The 21796-nt window shown below is 42.7% G+C and overlaps 1 long non-coding RNA gene across 1 annotated transcript in view; it reads right to left on the bottom strand.

Annotated features, from left to right (window-relative positions):
- The window catches only part of LOC309437035, a 168123-nt gene that overhangs the window by 145651 nt on the left and 676 nt on the right, over positions 1-21796 (bottom strand). The gene's annotated exons all lie outside the window — the stretch shown is intronic.

Raw genomic sequence — 21796 nt, 5'->3', positions numbered from 1 at the left:
GTGAAAACAAAGGTGTGTGCCAACACTCCGTGCCAACAAACAGCATGCTCTAAGTGAGGGTGAATGAGGAGACTGGTGAGGAGATTAGCAGGTTATGGCGCAAGAGTAAGAGTTGTTCACGTGAGAAAGGATTGATTCCTACAACCCTGAAGGAAATAGTTTGCTAAGATGCATTTGATTCATCTGAAAGGCTTGAGGAATTTCCTTGATAACCAGAGTACCTGAAAACTTCTCCATCCAGCTTCCACAAGCTGGAAATACTTTGCAATACAGAAGTTAGAGACTGGACCAAATTCAGTTTCCAGGATATTAATGACATAGCCATCAATCTAAATGGAGTTGTAATGCTACAATGAAGAGAATTGATCCCTCAGATACTACTGAGTGTTGAATGAAGAGTCTGTGTCTGTCTTGCTTTGGATTCAGAGCAAAGTCAGGGTGATTCACAAGTAGTGTGTACATTCACATTAGCTGCCCTGAAATTGCTTTCTGTTTGGCTGCTGTTGGTCACTTTGTGTCACAGGGACACCTCAAAAGGCAAGTGCCCAGGGGCTCCTAGTCAGGGTGGTGTGGGCAGTGTGCAAGTCATGTGCACCCAGGAACTGTAGACACCCAGGAACCTTTGCAGACAAGCCTGAATGTGAGTGCAGATGAGGAGTTAATTCAATCTAAATTTAGTTTAGTTAATTTAGGTAGGGCCATACGTGGGAAGAGGATCAGAGTAGCTTTGCTTTGCAGATGAGTTGTGTTTTTGCTTCCTTGCATAGTTTGTCCGGAATACAGAGTGACAAACTCAGTGCAATAAAGCCTGGTTAATTTCTGTAGTTTTGTGTGTTCCCGAGTACTAATGAGAGTTTGTTTGTTGGTATAAGAAGTGTTAACAGATAGCTCTGAAAATTGAAACCTCCTGTTTGCCTCCTGCCTGGGCACAGTCGTCCCTGGCTCACCCTATACTGCTTCAAGCAAGACACTAGAGGGAGGAGGAAGTGCTGCTCCAGGAATCTCTCTGTGCCCATTAAATATTCATCCCTCTTCTGAGAGCAGAAGCAAGCATGATGTCTTCTCTCTGGCTGATCTCTTCTCTATGGTGACCAATGACAGAACCTGAGGGAATGGCAGGAAGATGTGCCAGGGGAAGTTCAGGTTGGACATGAAGAAAAGGTTCTTCACCCAGAGGGTGGTGGAGCACTGGAACAGGCTCCCGAGGGAGGTGTCACGGTCCCAAGCCTGACAGTGTTCAAGAAAAGACTGGACAAGGCCCTCAGGCACATGGTGTGAACTGTGGGGTTGTCATATTGTCCTGGTTTTGTTAAAAACAAGTTTCTCTTTTAGTGAATTTGCCTGTCACTAAAGCTTTTATATTAGCTGCATTTTCCTGGAGAACCAGATACCTGTTTTGGTAAACATAGCAATGGAATGCGAAGTTATTGATAAGCACAGATTCACATCTCCCGAGAGGGGCAACGAGAAACAGGTGACCAAGAAACTGACCAACTGTGTATAACATTCCATTCACGTGAATACTTCATATAAAAGTGGGAGATCACGAGGATCTCGTCTCTTTTCCTTCTTTTCCCTTTTGCTTATGGCCGACATTAGGAGAGGACCTTGCTAGTCGTCCCTGCGAACTGAGGCCTAGTGAGAGACTGAATCCAGCTCCGGTTGGCTGCAGAGTCCAATCCAGGACTTTGGGTGCCGGCTCTGCAGTTGCTGAGACTTTCAAGATTGGTTTTGTATATTTTGTATTATTTTCTCTATTCTTATTAGTAGCATTAGTAAAACATTTTAAATTTTTCCAAGTCTCTTCTCTCTGTCCTTCTTTCCCTCCCGATTGCCTGTCCTTAGTGGGAAGGGGGGAGAGGGAGGGGCAGAAGGGGGAAGAGCGGGGGGAGAGGAGGTTAACAATAAATCTGCCAGGGTTTTATTGTCACCCCGCAATCAAAACCCTCAACACATATGCAGGGACAGGAGTTGGACTCCATGATCCTCGTGGGTCCCTTCCAGATCAGGACATTCTATGATGGTAATTAGCAGCATCCACTCTGTGGGTTTTGCAGTGCTGGTGTCTGTTTCTCCAGAACAGGACTGGTAACACCCACTGCTTTGCACTGTACCCCGCCATGGCAATCCCAAGGCAACATCTTATTCTTCCGCCCAAGCCACCTGGGTTGTCACCAGCAAAGGACAGGCAGACAATGGATAGTTAGTGCTTGGGCTGAATTTATACACACATAGCAACAGAGTATGCAGTTCATGGACAACAAAATAGTGCTTTCTGAAGTAAGAATAAATGGGAAACTCAGGAGGCAATGTGGTAAGTCCAGACCAGGAGCTCTGGGCTTGCTTGTAGTACTCAGGAAGGCCTCTGCACCATCGAATCACCTGTGTTCTGTTTTCATTTGCACCAGCGTAGCCCTTGACTACTGCAGATTTGAATTGGTGAGAGATGGCTCGAGGCCGAAGTCAATTTTGTTTTAAAGTTTCTTCTGCCAAAATTTGGCCCTGGGAGCTTGTATTTGGAGTTGTACAAAGTTTCATTTTATTATGGTATGTTTCCCCCTCCGTCCCCAAATTGGCAACCGCTTATATGAATTTTGGCAGGGGACGAATGATCCTTCACACTCAGCCTGTAATTTACAGCTACGTTTGGTTTTACATAATGTACAATTTCAACTTTGTCTAACATTTCTTCATGTATTGCGGAAGGCTTTCAGGTTTTATTAAACTGGCATATATAAATTGATTTTCCAGCTGGATTCAGTCACTTGGCAAACTCTGCACATTCTAACTACATATGAGCTAAATTACACACTCTAATAGTGTGTTTGAATTATTTTATGTGCAACATATAGTTGTGGGAGCATGTGGCAGTTTCCCAGGGCTTTGCCTAACTAGAATTTTGCTCCTAGCTAAAGGAATTGTTACAGAGACATATAAATATTTTAGTGAAAGAACAAGCAGGCTGTGCCTTTTGGTAGGAGATACTCTTGCTAATTTGCACTTGCTAAGAAGAGGTATTAATGTCTCTCTATGACATGACAAAGTATTACTTAGGGCAAGTCAAAGTCTGCAAAATTGCCACTTGAGTTAGAGGGCTTTATGGTTATGAAGAAGAAAAGAGCTAGACTGGGGCACCTTCAGTGTTTAGGGGATTTCTTATACAAATAGAAGATCCATAAGAGGCAGAAGACTTTTGCAGCCTGGCCCACAACTGTTTCATGACTGAATTCTGGAAAAATCAAAGGTATTTATTGGATTTCCTCTTTGAAAATGAAACAATATGCCAGATGAGACACTGTTCACGTCTGATGTGCTCACTTCCCAATTTTTACCACTCTTTCCCATTCAGAGTAGGCTTTAATCCCTGTGTAGCCTCATGTTTGCATTACTTTTTGTGAAGGATCAGAGTAGACCTTAATCTCAAACTATTTAACCAAAAATAAGGACTGGGGAGAGAACTGTGAACATTTTCTCATTGAAGACAGACAGATGACTTCAGTCCACATGAACCCCAGTGTATGTGTGTGTGTGTGTGTTCTGAGATTTATGGCTGAGTTTTGAATTTGAAAAGTAATTTGATGCCACCTGTGTGCTACCTAAAAGGCTCGACCTGTCATGGGAGATAGCCACTAGATTTGGGATTTTTTTAAGTGACATTCACATTTATCAGAAAGCTTCAAATATCTCTGTTCAGAAGCTTATCCTACTCCAGGGGGTAGTGTTCAACTCAGTAACAGGTATCTCTGTCTCATAACAGCAGTAGTCTTGTTCTTAGGGTGCTTTCATGGAAAGTGGCTGCTGATGGTCACAGCTTGTTCTGCTGGAGTCAGCCTCTGGGGTCACCTAGGCCACAGGCAGATGCAGTAACTCAGAGGGGCAGTGCTGGACATTGCATTGTGAGGTTTTTTCCTCTTGAAAAGGTTTTACTTCGCATCACAAATGATGTCACAATCACAACCTCTTTTTAAGATGCAGTTTCTGGTTTTGAACCTCTTTTGTGCTGAGATGCTGCAAGACTAATGTCAGGGTGAGAATTCTCTAACACACATCCTCCTTTCCTACAAAAGGCGGAGGAAGGGAAAGCAGTGTCCTAATATTGTCACCAATAATCTGTTAATTCACCAGATATTTGAGTTTTACTGCAGAGTACTGCATTTCCTTTTTTCCTGAGAGATGGAATATGCAATAAATTCTGCCACTACCTCTCAGAGTTCCGATTTTGTAGCCATTGCTCCTGTTACGGTGCTTCAGGTGTCAATTGTGCTATCTATTTACCACATGGATAAACACATAGCAAGCATTATATCACTTTATTAGGCCACTAATATCTAAGAGCTTTGTTTTACGACATGGTATAAACAATAAATCACATGCTCATTGCAGTTATTCTTTATGTCAAGTTTTATTTCTACATCCCAGGCAGAATAAAGTGTTCAGTACAGTTTTCTTGTTATGTCTTTCCGCCTCCTCTGTTGTTATTAATAGACAGCGTGCCTGATTATTCTGCCAGGGAAGGCAATATGGGATAAATCATGGGCTCGGATGAGAGAATCAGAAAGAAATGTCTCAGTTCTTGCATGGTATTGATGACTCTGATTTTGTTTGGGAGAGCTGAGTGAAACACTAAGGACCAGATAGTCAAAGTTCAGCCAAAACTGCTTGGCCTAGTACTTCCTATTGAAAAGGGTGGTCATGTGTATCATTTAGTACCTGTAAACGTGGCTCAAGGTATCATGTTGGTAAGAGGTCCTCATCAAAGATTTATTGCAGTAAGTGATCACCTGTCGATCAATTTTCTGAGCTAAAAGCAGGCTGTACAGTCCCAGACTATATATATTCCTGGTGGAATGATTAGGAAAAAGAATGGACTTGTGGTAAAATTAATAAATCTCTTTTTTAAAATACAAAAGAAAGTAGTGTTTTATGTCCCCACAACCTCAGCCATCTGCCCTGTAGCATCTACAATTGCTGTCCATTAGAGCTTTCACCTTTGGTTTCCTGGTACCAGGAAAAACCACAAAAGCTTGCTTTTGGGATCACTTTTATTCTTTTAGGAGAAGTAGCAAGCAGCCTTTACTTTCCCTTTCTCCTCTTCCACTGGAGCAGTGTGGGGAGAGGGGGGGAAGAGAAACAAAGACATCAGCTGTGGCGATCTGGAGTGCCTTCAGCCTGGCCTTTCACCAATAGCAGGTTTAATCCAGGCTGTAAAGAGAACAGTTCTTGCCTGCCCAAGCTGTCCAGGGCCTTCAGCATGATATTCTTGAAGAGTCACTTCAGCCAAGTATTGTAACAAAAGTGGCAAGGATTTTATCAGCCAGTTCCTTGAGAGAAAACTCCCATGACTGATGTTTCTCACCATAGGCATGGCCAAGCATACAAAACTTTCCTAAACAGGATTCACTGAAAGCCTGGAATGCCTGCTTCTTCGGTTATGGACACTATGCTATGGAGTCACAATGCCATCTTGCACGTCTCTCAAGACCTATTTCTTAATTGCTATCCCATCTATCAGTTGATTTTTCCAATGGGTAGCTTTAGCTACAGAGGACTATAGATGTTCCTGGGGACCTGAACGAATGTTTTGTAATAATAAGCAGACACTTAGGATTCCAGGATCTTTCTTGCCAAAGATGAACTATTTTTGCAGGTCTTACAGGAGGCCCCCAGCTCATCTTTCTGTCCAAAGCTGTGACATCTTACAAAAACAAACAAACAAAACCACAAACAAAAAAAAAAACCCAACCCAACATGGTATAATCTGAATGTCATAGAGCATTAAAAATCTGTGTCAAAGTCTATATTTCTCTATGTATTTTTTACTCAACTTCCTTGTTTGTCAACTTTTACATGAAGGTAATTCAGTACCTGAACTGTTTCTGGCCAAGTGAATAGACGTGTGTATCAGATAGAAAATGCTGAACCTGATAAACCAATGCGTATTTCCACAGAGCACAGATAGAACCATTGCTTACATGATACAGATCTACAAGGCAGCAAAACAGTTCTTCATCTGTGTATTTACTCTACACTGTGGGTTGTTTCTTAATCATTACAGGGTCTTCAGGAAGAATACTCTGTCCTACAATGATCCTCTCTTAGATTTCTGTTGCACTAAGGATATTGCAAGGATAGGAGAAGTTAGTTGAATTCTTCTGTGTTTCTGTTGGCAGGTTGCAGTTCCCCCTGCATCTGGAATAGACCTTAAACTCTGTCATTTCTTCTTTGTTGGCAACGTCTCTTCCAGTTTTGTGTTTTGATTATGGTTTACCAAAGGCTCAAAGTACGATTTTGTAAATGCCTGAAGTGAGCTGTCTGGTTGGAACTAAAGTTTATTCTGACTAATCGTAAGCTCATCTCTTGCTCATCACTACACAGTTCTGCAGTGAAGAAATGGAAAAGGAGGAAGGCTGGACACTGTTACGGTGTTGAACTATCCTGAGACTGCTCACAGAATAAGACTTGCCCAGCTGTGTATCAGGACTGTAAGAAGCCTAAGTTACTATTCGGAAGAGTTTTCCTGTTGCCTTCTCTTACATCTATGTGAAGCAGCTGTGGGAAGAAGGAAGAGAAAGGCTTCTCTTCAGAGTACCATCTCCTGCCTGAGCCTAAAATTGGGATTGTCTATCCAGTCTTGCAACTTTGAAGGAAAGCAAGAACCACACTATCTAGTATGTAGATCTCATTAGGACGTTACAGTATTTGTTCCCTAATTCAGCCCTCTCTTTTTTTTGCAAGTCACTCAGAAAGACATCCTGTTTTCAGCAGATTTTTGCCAGACGGTTTAGGGGAATGTAATTTCAACCTCTGCTTTGTTTGCAGACTACCCACTCCATCTGTTAGTTGTTTGATGTTTGTGACGAGTGGTTTGTGGCCTAAATTGCATAAAGTCTTGTTCTTAGCAAGAATGAATCAATACACAGCTACACTCTTTTTTTCTCTTCAAAAAAAGTGTGGCACAATGTTTCTTCCAGTACTTGATTAGTTGCCTGAATTTTTTTGAGAAGACAATAATAACCAATGAATACTGAACAGTGATTAATATATGAATGCAATTGTTTTCCAAAGAAAATTGTAATTCAAATAATTTTTACCATGAAAAGGAGGGAGCATGGTTGTATTGGGTAACTAGTGTCTATGAACACATCAGGGTAGCATGCCTTTCCCAAAGCCAGTAACATATTGTCCTGGTTTCATCTGAGATGGAGTTGATTTTCTTCCTGGTAGCTGGTATAGTGCTGTGTTTTGGGTTTAGGATGAGAATAATGGTGATAATACACTGCTGTTTTAGTTGTTGCTAAGCAGTCATGGACTTCTCAGCTTCTAATGCTGTGCCAGGTGCACAAGAAGTTGGAAGGGGACACAGGCAGGACAGCTGACCCCATCTGACCAAAGGGATATTCCATACCATGTGATGTTACACTCAGTATATATATTTTGGGGTGAGAAGAAGGAAGAGGGGTACATTCAGAGTGATGCCATTTATCTTCCCAAGTAAGTGTTACATGTGATGAAGCCCTGCTGTCCTGGAGATGGCTGAACACCTGCCTGCCCATGGGAAGCAGTGAATGAATCCCTTGTTTTGCCTTGCTTGTGTGCACGGCTTTTGCTTTGCCTGTTAAACTGTCTTTTTCTTAACACACAAGTTTTCTCATTTTTATCCTTCTGATTCTCTCCCACATCCCACCAAGGGAGAGTGAGCAAGCAGCTGTGTGGTGCTTAGTTGCCAGCTGGGGTTAAACCAGAACATGTATCTAGCCTTTATTTCCACAAGGCATGGCTGTATCCCACCCCTTTTGTGGGATTTAGGAGCTCTGGACCCAAAAGTCTGAAGGGTAAGAATTAAGCTGTAGTGAGATGTGTGCGAAGTAGAATTTCTTCAGTGATGATCACTGTAAATAAAACCAGAAGTTTTGTTCAGTTGCAGTTGCAAGCAGATGAGAAAGTCCAGTTTGCAGCAGAGGAGGTTTGGGAGCAGCACCTTGCTCACTGGTCGAAAAGGATACAGAGAGTTTGAAGATGATGCCAGTTTGGTGAATTGTGTTTGCTTGCAAGGTGGCTTAGAACTTTGTCATCTTCCATAAAATACAGAGACGTTATGGGCTGTAGAGATGATAGGCTGATAATGAGTATGTGGGATTATTAAAGGCCAAATCTGTTCAGTTTTGCAGCTGCTTCTAGTCCAAGCACCATTTCCCCTCTTCCCTTCCTCACCCTGCGTCAAGGTGCCTTGTGCCTCCCTTGCACTGCAGGGAGATGCTGACAGTGTGGTATAGAACAGAAAACGCATTGGGAAAGGAAAAATTCAGCATTGACTAATGCCCGATTAAATAATATGTTTGGGATCTCCTGGGTCATGAACTGTGCGAACTTTCCATGAAAATTATGAGCCATAACTCAAGCAGGCAGCTCTGGGACAGTTGCACAGCTGCGTGAGGCATGCAAACTACCCTTTTGCACTCCGGATTGATTTTTTTTTTTTCTTTGTTTTTAACAGTAACCCTATCTGTGACTCGCAGGTAAAGCTGACAGTTGTCCCCCGGTCCCCGCTCTGGCACACCCCCGGTAGCCGGGCCGACCCGAGCAGGCCCGGGCGCGGAGCAGCAGTGGAGCCTGCAGGGGAGCTGCCGAGGCCAGCAAAACCCGGGGCCTGGCCTAACGCTGTGAAGTGTGTGGGCCCCTAGAGGGTGCTGACAGCACAACGGAGAGAGGCTTAGCCTGCACAGGTCCAGCTGCAGGGCCGGGAATCGACTTTATCGTTCTTTTCAGATCTTTAGCCCGTATCGTTCCCCAAACCTCCTTAAATTGGATAGTCAAATGCTGCTTGCAGATTGCTTGTCAGCATCGTGCCTCCCGCATCAGATGGAGAGCGGGACCAGCCAGCTCCGCAGCTTGCTGTCACCCGGAGAGATCATTGCGCCCAGGGCTGGGGCAGAGGGTGGTGTTTTGGGGGAGTGATGGGGAATGCCCCCCTTCCTGCACTGGGTGGAGGTCAGTGGGGTGGGTTGGCATGGCAAGTTTATTCCATGCACCCCTTCCCCAAGCGGGCAGCTAGACAGTAAAAGTGACCTACCAGATATGCCTGTGCCAAGGATTACAAGACCTACTTCAATGGGGAGAGAGCTGGAGGAGCAGTGAGCTGCTCTGCTGGCACCTTGTGATGTTGCCGTGCTCGCTCTGTGCGGCAAAGGAATGCGAGACGTACACAGCTGCAACAAATGTGTTTAAATAATTTATTAATCAAGGGGACTTAGCTGCAGAAACGTGGTTTCAAAAATCTCAAAGGGCTTTTCTCATCAAGGGTTTTCTCATCAAGAATTTCTAAGCTAAAATAAAAAAAAATACTGTCAGGGATCAAATAAGACACTTTCTCTGTATGTTGCTTCTCCCACACTATTTTTGAAAGGAAGGAGAAGCATGGCAAATGGGCAAACACACATTAATCCCTTCCTGCCAAAATTTCTGTTAGAAAACGTCTCTGTCTCCTACCTTTACCATTAAACTGGCTGCTTTATGGGATTGATTTGATACATTTATTCTATTATGGCAGAGCTTGCAAAGAGTGAAAGAACATGAAATATAGTTCCCTAAAGAGATTTCTTGGTCAAGAAGGATTCTTACAGACTAGCAGCAGAAAAAGAGCGCTAGCAAGTATGCTAAATAAAAGCAGATACCAATCATAAACAATTACATATGTGCTTAAAAATTCTCCTCCTGACATCTTTACATTTGCTGGTGGAAGTCACCTTATGAATATCAGCAGATGAATTATTCTATATGAGTAAGGAGTTGAAAAAGCAAAGGACATCTCACTTTTCCCTTTAACCTTGGGGAATAGAAAAGATCTGGCTCTTGCATCTCTTTTGAGAATACAGTAACTGCAAGGGAAAAACCCATATGCATTGGAAGGCTTCTGAATACATCTGAATAACAGGCATATCAATGAAATGCCAGACTTTGGCTGAACGATAACCCATAGACGAATCGTACAGTGTGCTTTTTACCTTGGATTTACGCTGAACTGCAAATATAGCTTGACTGGGAATTTTGCACAGACAGACCAAAACACACTGGCTAAGAAATACATCTGCCTCATCCATTTGTATAAGCAGAGCTAAACTGATGGTCTCAATTCTGCAGTGGAAACTAGGGATCTTTTTATATTCTGGCTAGAAGAGCATCCCTGTTTGTTTCTAGTTAGAACTAATGTCTTGTGATCATCCAGATATTAATTTGAAATAATATTTGTTATGAATGTAATTGTCTTTCTGTGATACATACTCACTTGCAATTGGTCTGGCTTTTTGAGAAGGTCTTAATTATTCCCACTTCTTAGCTAAACAGTTTCTGTGCATAACTTCAAGCCTGCGGTTTGATTGCAAACTTTCTCCTTTGAATATCCGTTATGCGTCTTGGATATCTAAACATACGGCGTGGTATTGTTTCTGGCTGCTGATTGTGTGACTCAGATTTTTAAACAGTAGATGGATAATTGGCAAGTAACAAACTCTCAATAGAAATTAATCATTCTGGCATTATGGAAAATGCAGGATTCTGAAGGATTTCCAGAAATACCTACTGGCTATATGAATATTCTGAAATAATGAATAGTATTACTCACAGCCAACTGAAGTTTGGCAATCATGCCTGCAAAATATTTTTGAATAAGGTTTATGCCTGTTTGTTTTTTTGCTATTCAGCTAGAACAAGTGCTATCACTTCCTAACTCATGATTAATTCAGTGTTGCCAAATCCTGTGATTTTTATCGCAAGTCTCGTGATACTTGATGGTGTTTTTTTCCCTACAACTTCCCATTTCCAGAGACATTTAATTAGGTGAGAATCTCAGTTTTCGCTTTTATAGCAGTAAGCTTCTACTCTTCAGACTCTGAAGAAGTTTAAAAATATGACCTCAGGGACATCCTGAAGAGAGCCACAAACCCCAGAAAAAATACAAGTGAATCTTTTTCCTCTTTTTTTTTTTTTTTTTTTTTTTTGTCTCATGATCTTCAGGTAGTTCCTCAAACATCTGATTCCCGATTCATGACTTTTGAACATTTAGGGATGGAACTACCCATAATGAATTTTTACCTTTCCCTCGCTAAATTTAAAACACTGACACATTTTCTTCAAAGGGGAAGGACTGATCATTGTGAAGCTGCAGTAAGGCCACACAGACAAAGTTCAAAGCGCTCCCTTGCCACCTGTACTCTTAGCTCAACCTAACTGTGATCTGAACGCATTTTTTCTTCATGTGATTTTGCTCAAAGGTCAAATTCTTTGGTTCCCAGGCGCAATGAAACCCATTGCACACTGTGCTATTACAAGGTGACCCTCCCTACGGCCTGAAATAGGAGACACATTGCAGGATAACCTGCCATGAACAGTAAAAAGTGAAGCTTTGCATGACGAACCTTGTATGATGTGTGCGAACGTGTAGATGTTTGTAAGAATTTTTTTCATTTGCAGGAACAGAGGAAATCATCAGGCTTTTCACAGATGAATATTCCTTGAATGTTCCTTCCAGGACACTCTCCTTTTTTTACTCAATCATGCATGAACCAGTCCCAGTTTCTGTGAATGTACTTGCTGTTTGTGAGTGTTTCCAATAGAAAAAGTGTGCATACTGCTAGAGTAAATAATGTACAGTTGGTGGGTTGTCGAAGCTGTTTGATTAGGGTTTTTCAGAACTGGCTGAAAAGCAGGATTTCCAGTTTGTGAGGGATTTTTTATTTTTTTAAGAAAACTGACTTGGGTCCAATTGACCCAAAAACTTTTTTTTTTTTTTTTAAATTTCCTATAAACTGAAAAAAGAAGTGCTTTGGAGACATTGGCAAGGGATGTCTCATACGGCAGTCAAACTGAGGAGAAAGTTGGTCTGATTTTTCAGCCTCAAAAATGTTTCCCAGCTGCCAAGCTGCAATGCCACCATCCCTGTAATGCAGCCCAGGCTCATTCTGGCCCGTGCAGTTCTGCCCGTCCTCGTCCTCCTGCTCCATCATCCCCCTCACTACTGCACCTCTGGTGGCTGCCCAGGGTACAGGGCAGGAGATTGAGGCAGCTCCTGCCCTGGCCTGCAGGAAGACATTTTTTAGCCAAGGATGAGGCTTTTCCTTCCTCCCTAATAGGGACTTTCTAAGAAAATCTATGATGAAATGGATGATTGGTACTGCTCCTGCTGTTCATGCCTAATTTGAAGGAAAGTGTCCAGTTCTGGGCCTCTCAGTTCAAGAAGGACAGGGAACTGCTGGAGAGAGTCCAGCGCAGAGCCACAAATATGATTAAGGGAGTGGAGCGTCTCCCTTATGAGGAAAGGCTGAGGGAGCTGGGTGTCTTTAGTTTGGAGAAGAGGAGACTGAGGGGTGACCTCATTCATGTTTACAAATATGTAAAGGGTGAGTGTCAGGAGGATGGAGCCAGGCTCTTCTCAGTGACAACCAGTGATAAGACAAGGGGCAATGGGTGCAAACTGGAACACAGGAGGTTCCACTTAAATATGAGAAGAAACTCCAGACAGAGCACTGGAACGGGCTGCCCAGGGACGTTGTGGAGTCTCCTTCTCTGGAGACATTCAAAACCTGCCTGGACACATTCCTGTGTAACCTCATCTGGGTGTTCCTACTCCAGCGGGGGAATTGGACTAGATGGTCTTTCGAGGTCCATTCCAATCCCTAACATTCTGTGATTCTCTGAAAGGCTCCAGTCTTCTTAGGCTTTGAATTAAGCCATTTGCTATAATAGTAGAGCATGATTAACATGGATAATTAACAAAAGAAAGCGATTTTCTCATGCAGCACAAAGCTGAAAGGGAGTCTGGCTGAACTAAATGCAAACACATTTATTGCCCTGACCTGCATCTCAGCTTTGACCTACATGACATTTTCTGCCTCCAGACCCTCCCTTAAACTTGTGAGAAGTTTTGATCCTGCTCTGGCCATTGCAGCTGAAATGGGAAGAAAAAAAAATATTACTAGTAAAGGAAAGGCACCATAAAATAGCCTATAGTGTAAAGAAATTAATGATGAGAGCTATGAGAGACTCACTGTTGAAATGCACATTTCACCGACACGACATTTGCAACAAGGAGTGATAAAAAGGAGGAGGGAACATACCCTGCACCCAGGGGAAGCTTTTTTCTAAGTGCAGGAAAAAGCACTGTGCTGGACAGAAGGCCTGGAGCCCTGTCTCCTGCTAAACTACCCCAAAACATGGATGGTTTCATCTCGAGTGTCTTTGCCTGAGACCTTTTCCCCTCCAGCCAGCCGGTGTGCGTGACTAGGCTGTATGATGACAGAGGGACGTTGATTCCCTCTTACCGTGGTGACAACCACCTGCGTGCTGGCATGCAGATGCCTGCGTCCTCGCTTGATGAGTCAGGAAATTCTCCCTTGTCCTGTGTGCATAAGTCAAAAAAGTGCTGATTGAATGTCTTCTTGGATGTGACTGGAGTATTTGGGAGGTTTCTTTCCAGTCAAAAAAAAAAAAAAAGGCAAACCAAAAAACCCAAACCACATTGCCAGATGCTACACTGCTAGCATATCATAAAACAAAGAAAGCAGTAATTTTGTCACAGATACATATGGTACAGGGCTGATAGAATCAGGCTGAGGAATCAGAGTCTTCAAAGAGGCCAGGAAACAGGCCATGCAATAAGCCTGTTTTTTAAAATATTATTATAGGTGGTTAAGAATGTGAATTTGTATCACAAAAAAGAGTTCCAGAGTTCTCTTCCTGATCAGGGACAAAAAGCAATTTTTAAATGGGAAATGTCGAAAGCTGCTGGCCTGATCTGTGTCCCATGCATCTACCGCAGTGACTCATGGAAGCTGCGGTTCTCGTGATCTGCTCTCCTCCAGGGCTGGCGCTCCCCGTTCAGATGACTCTTTCCATCATGAGCTGTGGGAGTTCAAATAAAAAGAATACTGTGGTGCACTGTGGAAAATGTGCTGAAGCCCAAGAGCCAAAGAGGAAGGAGGAGGGGGGCTCGCAGCTCTTGAATTACCGCTTCCATGAGACAATAGGACTAAGAAGATGACTGGAAAATGAGGCTGAAAAGAGACACTATAATTGTTGTTACAACCGCTTTTTGTGATTTGTGCTAGCACATCCTGGAGCTAAAAATTTTTAGTTTTTGTGACGGGAAATCAAAAACTTCTGAGAAAATCAAAACTTTCTCATGAAAAGTGCATTTGGCAGAATTCGCATTTTCTTTTAGCAAGAACAGTAACGCTTCAATGGGCTTTCTGATTCATTCTGCTTCCCATATTTAGCCCTGTTTCAAGTGGGACTGAGCATGGGGTGCAGTTACTACATCTACAACTATACTTATATAGATGGCTAATTAACCAACTTGATCAGCTGTCACTGGGCTTCCATCTGCAAATGTGCTTGCAATTCTTTTTGAAAATGCTGGTTTAAAAGTACTAGCTCCCAAGAGGCTGAACAATAAGAATAGCATGATATTTTGAGTGATGACATACAGTGTCCCTTCTCTTCCCTCTAGCTGAAGTTCTGAGCCTACATACTTGTCAGCCTGATATAGCAAACCAGAAGAAATCTAGTGGAACAGATTTGCTAGGATTTCAGGCTTTTGTGTGCAAGCTCCTGTACCGAAATAACTAGAGTGTTCGGTAGTCACAACAAAGCTCGTTCTGGAGTTGCATATCCTCTAGAGTTAGACATCTGCACAGTGTGTAAAAATGGGTCCCTTTATGAGTTCCTGGTCTAGTAGACTTGTAAAAAGAATTAATGGGGCATCCACCATGTCGTACCTCTTTGCTTGGTCTGTGAGACATGCCAGCTGTAGCAGTTCTGTCAAGCTGGGTGGGATCTAGGGAATTTCCATAAGCCCTGGCTCAGAAACTGCATGGGAGTCTCCAGTCCCATTTTGAAGAAGTCCCCACTGCCCCCCCATGACCCTTATAGAGCCATTTTTAAAGGTGACTCAGGTGAACTTGAAGATTCAGAGTATTCAAAGTATTTCCCTCTCTCTTCGCTGCGGGCAGTAGCAGAAAGGGTGAGGAGAGTCTTTCTGTAGCTGGTGGCACAAAGTCCACTGACTGCAGCATCCTCTGCCCTTTCCTCTCTCTAAGTGGCACTTCCCTTCTACATGGCTCCTTCTATCATGAGTGGCACCAGTTCAAGCAGACAGGAGGATGGTGTGTTGTGGAAAATAGAGTTCTTCTAAAACACCAGGTGTTTTTATAGGGAAAAAAAGCAATCTATTAAGTACCCTCTTTAGCCACAGAAAATGACATACAATCCTGCCTTTGCTAATGCCATGGAGGAAGTAACTTCCCATGCTGGCCTTTTTCTTGTGAAATTTGTTGTGCTGGGTGTTACACAGTATCTTCTCTTCCTGGGGCAATAGCATTTTAAATATAAATTACATTAAATAGCAGAACACCATTGGACAGACAAGATCATTTTGTTCCTCTGAAAGCTGGAGAGTTCTGTTGTACGCCACCCATAGTATCTCTGATACACAGTGAGTGTGCCACCAATAGCTGGGGAGGGCTACTAACCATACCCTTTCTTATGGTTATTCTATTGGCCTCCAAATCTAACATTACATTTTATGTTTGACATGGTCCTAGAGCTTCTTCGAGAGCTTTATGAAATTTGAAGGAGAAAGTGCCCGCACGTGTAAAACTAGAAACAGGAGATGACCAACTCAGTCATTTGGCTTTTGACTCAGAGGTGCCTCCATTGGGGGTGACGCTCAGGTTTCCCGGTGACCGGAGAAGGCTGACAGGACAAAGCAAATCATTTGCATTGACCAGCTACTCTTGAGTGACTGGGAACACAGGCTGAAATGGCAGTCTGCTTGTTTTACAGATATATGGATTACTTAATCAGTGTAAATTAATGGTAGTGTCTTAATATTTTTTCTGTGCTGCACTGAGTAACAATGGAGAACAGAAACATATGTATGACAGGCAAAACAAAAGAAACTTGAAAATAAGGGAGGGGAGGTTTGAAGTGACTTGTAAGAGACGGTGGCTTTTGTCCTTCTAAAGAAGAATGACTTTTAGTTGTGAGTTTGGAGGTTTGTTTTCTGTTCTTTACACTGAAATGGTGAGTCTTATTTGGACCACAAAGCTCCTAAGGTGAAAAAGCTTCTAACAGTGAAATGCTACCATAAGAATAAAGGTAATAAAAACTGAAGGGCAGAGAGGGAAAGAACATATTTTCTAGACTTTGTTTCATATAAATGAGTGACTAAAACTTGGAAAAGATAACTTGCTTAGCATTTTCATCTCTTCAGTTCACAATGAACACCCTTAAGCTCTCCATAATTCTTTTAGATAGTTTAGGACACATCCAAGTTAACCATGCAGATATTTCTAGAATGGAAAATTTTCAAGGGTTCAATGCAAATAAGAGAAATCAGGGAGCAGCACGGGGCAGATACCCGAATTTGCAGCTTGAGAGACAGGGTAGGGAGAGGCAAAGGGCTTGAAAGAAGGCATGTGGGACCACAGTCACTTTCTGTGCTTGATCTGGTAGTAGAAGTTTTCCTGACCTGTTTTTGTCAGGTAACTGGATTTCTGAGCTGCAGGGTGGAAAAGCTGATGAGTGAGAGCAGTCTTTGGGAATCACTAGTATTGGGTAGCCCAAGAATATGGAACAACAACTGTGTATTTTTCCTGCTCAGGAGTGATTTCATCCAGCCATTCCTTAGTTTGTTTAGGCATTCAGTGTTTTCTCTGCGGAGTTGCCTTTTCTGGTTTATCTGGGAGTTGATGTTGCAGAGATATGAAGTAGCATTGGGGAAGGGAAAGTATGAAAAAGTTACCTAACCTTTTCAAAATTAGCTCAGTTTTATCAGGCTTTTGTTTTAGAACTGGAGGTTTGATGTGGTATGAATATGCCTTTTCTGGAAGGAATCCAGCACCCCTATGTTTTGGTGGCAAATGGTAAAAGCCAGGGCCCTGGGCTTGGGTGTTATGTGGAGTGCACACACTGTCAGGAATGACTCAATCAGCAAATTAACTACATGACCAGCAGCAAAACTCATAGAGTTCCTGCGGCCTTTCCCCTGTTACATGAGTTTCCATGTTTTGGGGAGGAAAGGAAAAAGAATAGCTAATGACCTTGAATGGTTCGTTTTGCAGCAGAGAATGGAAATTAAGTCTGTACGAGAGTTTGGCACTGGGAGAACAGTGGACGCAGAGGCAGCTGAAAAGTAACCCTGAAGTTTGGTTTATTTTGATTTAAAACCTGTGAGGAGTGGATACTGTCATCTATGTCATTATTTTTTGTTGCTTGCAGGGGAAAAATAGGTTAGGCCCAGATTGCTCTCTGACTTGTCCTACACTGGGAGCCTCGGGAGTCCCACAGGAACAGGGCTTACCCTTGCTACCTCCACTCTGTCATCCACAGCTGCTCTTTCATACCACTTTGCTCTTTTCCCTGGAGGGAAAGGGAAACTACCGGTGACTGCTCAAGAGACATCAGACATTCTTTCTTCATGGCTGGAGAATAGGGGGGAAAAGACATTGGGCTACTTTTTTCATTTTTCCCCAGTCCCAAAGCGAGAGAAGCACGTGGGGTCTTCACTCGTTCCTCTCGTGCAGCACAAGGTGGAAGCTGGGAGCACGGCCAGTGCCTCTGGCTTGCTGGGGAGTACAGCTCACAGCGCTTTGAGGAGGTTTCTCTTGTTACTCCTGTGAAGGGTGCTGGGGGCAAGGGGAGCCTGGCTGCAGCTCCCTCTGGGTGGTGGTCCTGGCTCCAGTGCCAGCTGAGCACCAGTGGAGGAATGCTGCGCAGGGACCAGTCTGCACATAGCCAGGTAGGGATGCAGGGAACCCAGCCACCACGTTAACTGCTGTTCGTGCACTTCAATTCACATATTCAACAGTCTTGAAAAGTACAGAAACAGCCTCTGTTCCAAGCTGTCCCTTTTTGTGTCAGGTAATTTAATTTCTTCCTGGAGGGACCAGCGTTCAGATGATGAAAAGCCTTTGTCTTTGCATGGGGCTGTGTGAGATAGTAGCAGATGAAATCTCCCAGAATCAAAGAAAACATGACCACCAACTAGGTCCAAGTTACCATCCTTTGGATTTCCGTGCAGACGGCAGCTGTCCTGCTGGTGCCCTTTCCAAAATCAAAGCCCTCCACTCTGACAGCCAGTTAGTGGGACTACAGCTGCCTCTTGGAGAGGAGTGAAACAAGCTGGCATGAGTTATCGTGTGTTCTCTCAATGGAAAGTTACATTTTCATTCTATGACAGCATCCACTTGGGATACTAAAATAACTTTCCAGTGCCTAATTAAGCTTCCACTTCCTTATTGGGAATAGATGATGGTACAGAAAGCCTGAGATCTGCCCAATGCAAATGAGCGGGTAGTCAAGGGATATGAACCAAGAATCCCGACTCCTTGGTACCCCCAGACCTATACCAATTTGCCTGGTTGTAGGAAGAGACACCTGTGGTGAACTGACATTTATTCAGGGTTTGAGGCCTCAACATAAGGAAAGCTAACTGCAATGCTTTAAATATTTTTTTTCCCTGTAGTGGTCTTTAAAACAAAACAAAAACAAAAACAAAACCTCCCCACAATTATTTCTTCTGTAGCAATTCTTTTCTATGGTTCTAGTCAATATACAGGAGATGACAACAAAGTTCAGCCCTATATTCTGAATTTACACTTCTACTCCGATGAGTCAAGTGTTTTAAAATGGTCATTCCCTCCTCCAGCTAATCCTTCTTCCAATCCAGTGCTGTCGTTATTTGCCATTTTCAGAAACAGTGCGATGGCTTTGTTTAATTGATCAGACCAATCATTGCCTCCAAAAGAAGTTGTAATGGAGAGCTTCCCTCTGGTTTTATTGGATTGTAAAGAGATCAGGCAAATAATCTGGGGTTTACTATTGGTCAGTGTAAGCTCTGTCTTGTTCTTCATAATAATACAGTGGTTACAGTCATGCTTATTTTGTAAATACAGGATTATGTGTAGCACTTCAAGTGTATTCTCCAAACAGTTAATTTTTCAGGCATATTTATCTATCTGTAGAAAAGCTTTTAATTCTTCTTTTATATACTTGGCTTTTACAGAAATGTCTTTTCACCAAAGTTGATAGAGCTACTCTTGATATGTATCAGGACATGTTAGGATCCCCTAGTTTAATACTGATTTTGTGGAACTAACCGGGTCATCACAAGTTTGTATCAGGGCTACAAGTAACTTCTTAAATTGTGAGCATCATGAGGCTCCTGAACTAAACCGTAGAGGAAGGTCAGTTATAGAGTTGTGGACCTAGTTGTATTTGTGCATAGAAAATATAAGCAGGGGGACATGCGACCTTGCAAAAGTAGCATTTCAGTTAAATAAAGTCACTCAAACCAGGCCTTCCCTGTCAAGGAATTTGTTCTTACCTCTCTCGTAAAAAAAAAATCAAAGCTATGTTAACAGAAGGCCTGACTAAAAATGCATTGCAGACTACTAATTCATCAAAACATGTTGTTTGGTGGTTTGTTGCTTTTTTTTTTTTTCTTGTTATTTTAATTTTTAGCATTTTAAAGCTTGTCTGACCTTTGTACCGAATGTACTAAATAAAATTAAATATAGAGTGGGCTGGAGTATCTGTTCTGGCTACCAGTGGAGTTATTCTGTGCTTGAGTGAGCCTAATTTCTTACTGACAAGAAATTCAGCTGTCAAAAGCTAAGAAGTTTTTATACTTTTCTAAAGATGAACTGCAAATTAAATAGCAATGAAGTCAGATCACTTTGCTGAACAAGATTTTAATTTCTCCTGAGTGGTTTCCTTGAGCTGAGTGTCACTTTGGGGGAGAAATTTTCATCTTGCCAGGAGAGGTTTCCAGTGTATTACATCAGACAGGAATTTAGGTGGCTATAAAATGAAACCTTACAAATAAGTCCTATATTTCCTTTGTAATTCTATTACTTGGTAAAAATTAGTGTTGAATACACACTAACTGTACTCAGAGGACTGGTTGTCTACTGATTAGGATGTAGGGCTAAAACCTAGGAGATCGGGGATGGTGCTCTGGGCTTGGTGATTTTGTCAGAAAGCTGCCATTGTTTTTTAGGATTTACACCCCAGTATTTATTTTCTTGGCCCCTTGTTTCTTAACTTTTCAGAGACTGAGAGAGAGTCTGGAACCATGAGATTTAATTCTGGTACCAGCATCTCAGGCAATGGATGCCAAAGGGAAGTGGGGTGTCTTTAACTTTCTCCCTTTTTGTGCATCAAGCACAGGCTGACATGGAAGGAGCTATGTCAGATTGGGATTTACAGCCCTGCAGCCTTTTCTGGAGTTCAGCATCTGTATTGTTCCTTCCCCAAAGGGTGGCAAAATCACCTTTTCCCTTTCCCTTTCCCTTTCCCTTTCCCTTTCCCTTTCCCTCTCCCTCTTCCTCTCCTCTCTTCCGTCACAGTGAATCAAATAACAAAGAGACTGTTTGCCTGAAAGGACAGGGGGGTTTCAGCTCCAAAACCACTTTGAAGGCCACATAACACAATGAATGCAAGTGTTTCTTTTGCTTTATTTTATTTTATTTTATCTTATCTTATTTTATTTTATTATTTTTATTTTCTTTTTTATTTTGTTGTTAATTTATTAATTTACTTTATTTTCTGTTATTTCATGTTATGTTATTTCATATCATATTATTTCCATTTCTGATTCTGTTTCAGAGCCAATCCTCACAATCCTTAACACAAGCCCATGTGTAGCCAGGAGCAGGCTGATGCGTTCTTCAGTTTAGCTTGAAAAAACAGCCCTTGCAGGCTGGCAAAGGCAAGTCCCAGAGCTGCAGAGAGCAGCAGCAGGAATAGAGGCCAAGCTTTGCCTGGTTCCTGAAGAGGGAGAACCTCGAGAATGAGGCGTGGGACTGATCATGTACAAAAAAAGAAGGGGTGTGTGGTACCGTGGGATCTTTTCCAAAGCGTGACACTTAGCGATGACGAGCAGACTTTTTGCCTCCCACACCTTGTTTTTCTGCTGTGCTTCTTGGGCAGGGATGCACGAGAAGTGCTCTGGTCCCTGACAGGCGCTGGTGTTGCCCGCAGGGAGAGATGCCGAGTGGCAGCTGCGGATGGTGCAGCCAGGCCGGAGCCCTTCCGAGCAGGGGCTGTTTTGGTGGAGGGAGGTTGTTGGTTTTGGTAGCTTGGTTGAGGTTGCTGAGGTGGTTTGAGGTTGGTTGTTTGAGGCAGGTTCTCCTTTGAGGGTGGTTGTGAGAGGCTGGTTGTTGAAGGCTGGTGGGTTTAGGTGATTTTTGTTTGAAGTTGTTTTCCGTTGGTTTAGGTGGGGTATCTGAAGTTGTTTTTGTTGAGGTTGTTTTCAGTATTTTCTTTGAGGTTGGTGTAGGTGGTTTGGTTGAGGTTGTTTAGATGATTGAGGTTGGGTGGTTTAGGTTGGTTTAGGTTGTTTTGGTTTTTTTCTTTTTTTTTTTTTTTTCAGTAGGCAGTTTAGGTAGGTTGGTGGATGTCTGTGTTTTTAGGTAGGTTAGTTTAGGTAAGCTTGGTTTCCATTGTTGAGGGCGCTTGAAGGGTTTGTGTTGAGGTTGGCTCAGGTTTTTTGTTTGAGGTTGACTTAGTTGTTTTTAGGTAGGTTGGGTTAGGTGATGTGATTTGGGTAGGCTGTCTGGGGCTGCTGAGGTGTTTTCTGGTGGTTTAGTTTGGGCTTTTTGGTAGGTTTGGTTTTGTTTGATTGGTGGTTTAGGTTTTTTTGGTCATTTGATTCAGGTTGATTGAGTTTGTCTGGATTGTTTGACGTTTTTGGTTTTCAGTTGTTTTGTGCCGTCTGAGGCTGGTTGTGTGTTTGTAGGTT

The sequence above is a fragment of the Streptopelia decaocto genome, assembly GCF_964273445.1.
Source record: "Streptopelia decaocto genome assembly, chromosome: 2".
In the NCBI taxonomy this organism is placed as follows: Eukaryota; Metazoa; Chordata; class Aves; order Columbiformes; family Columbidae; genus Streptopelia; species Streptopelia decaocto.
Note: the sequence above shows the minus strand (reverse complement) of the source record. Positions and strands in the feature narration are given on the sequence as shown.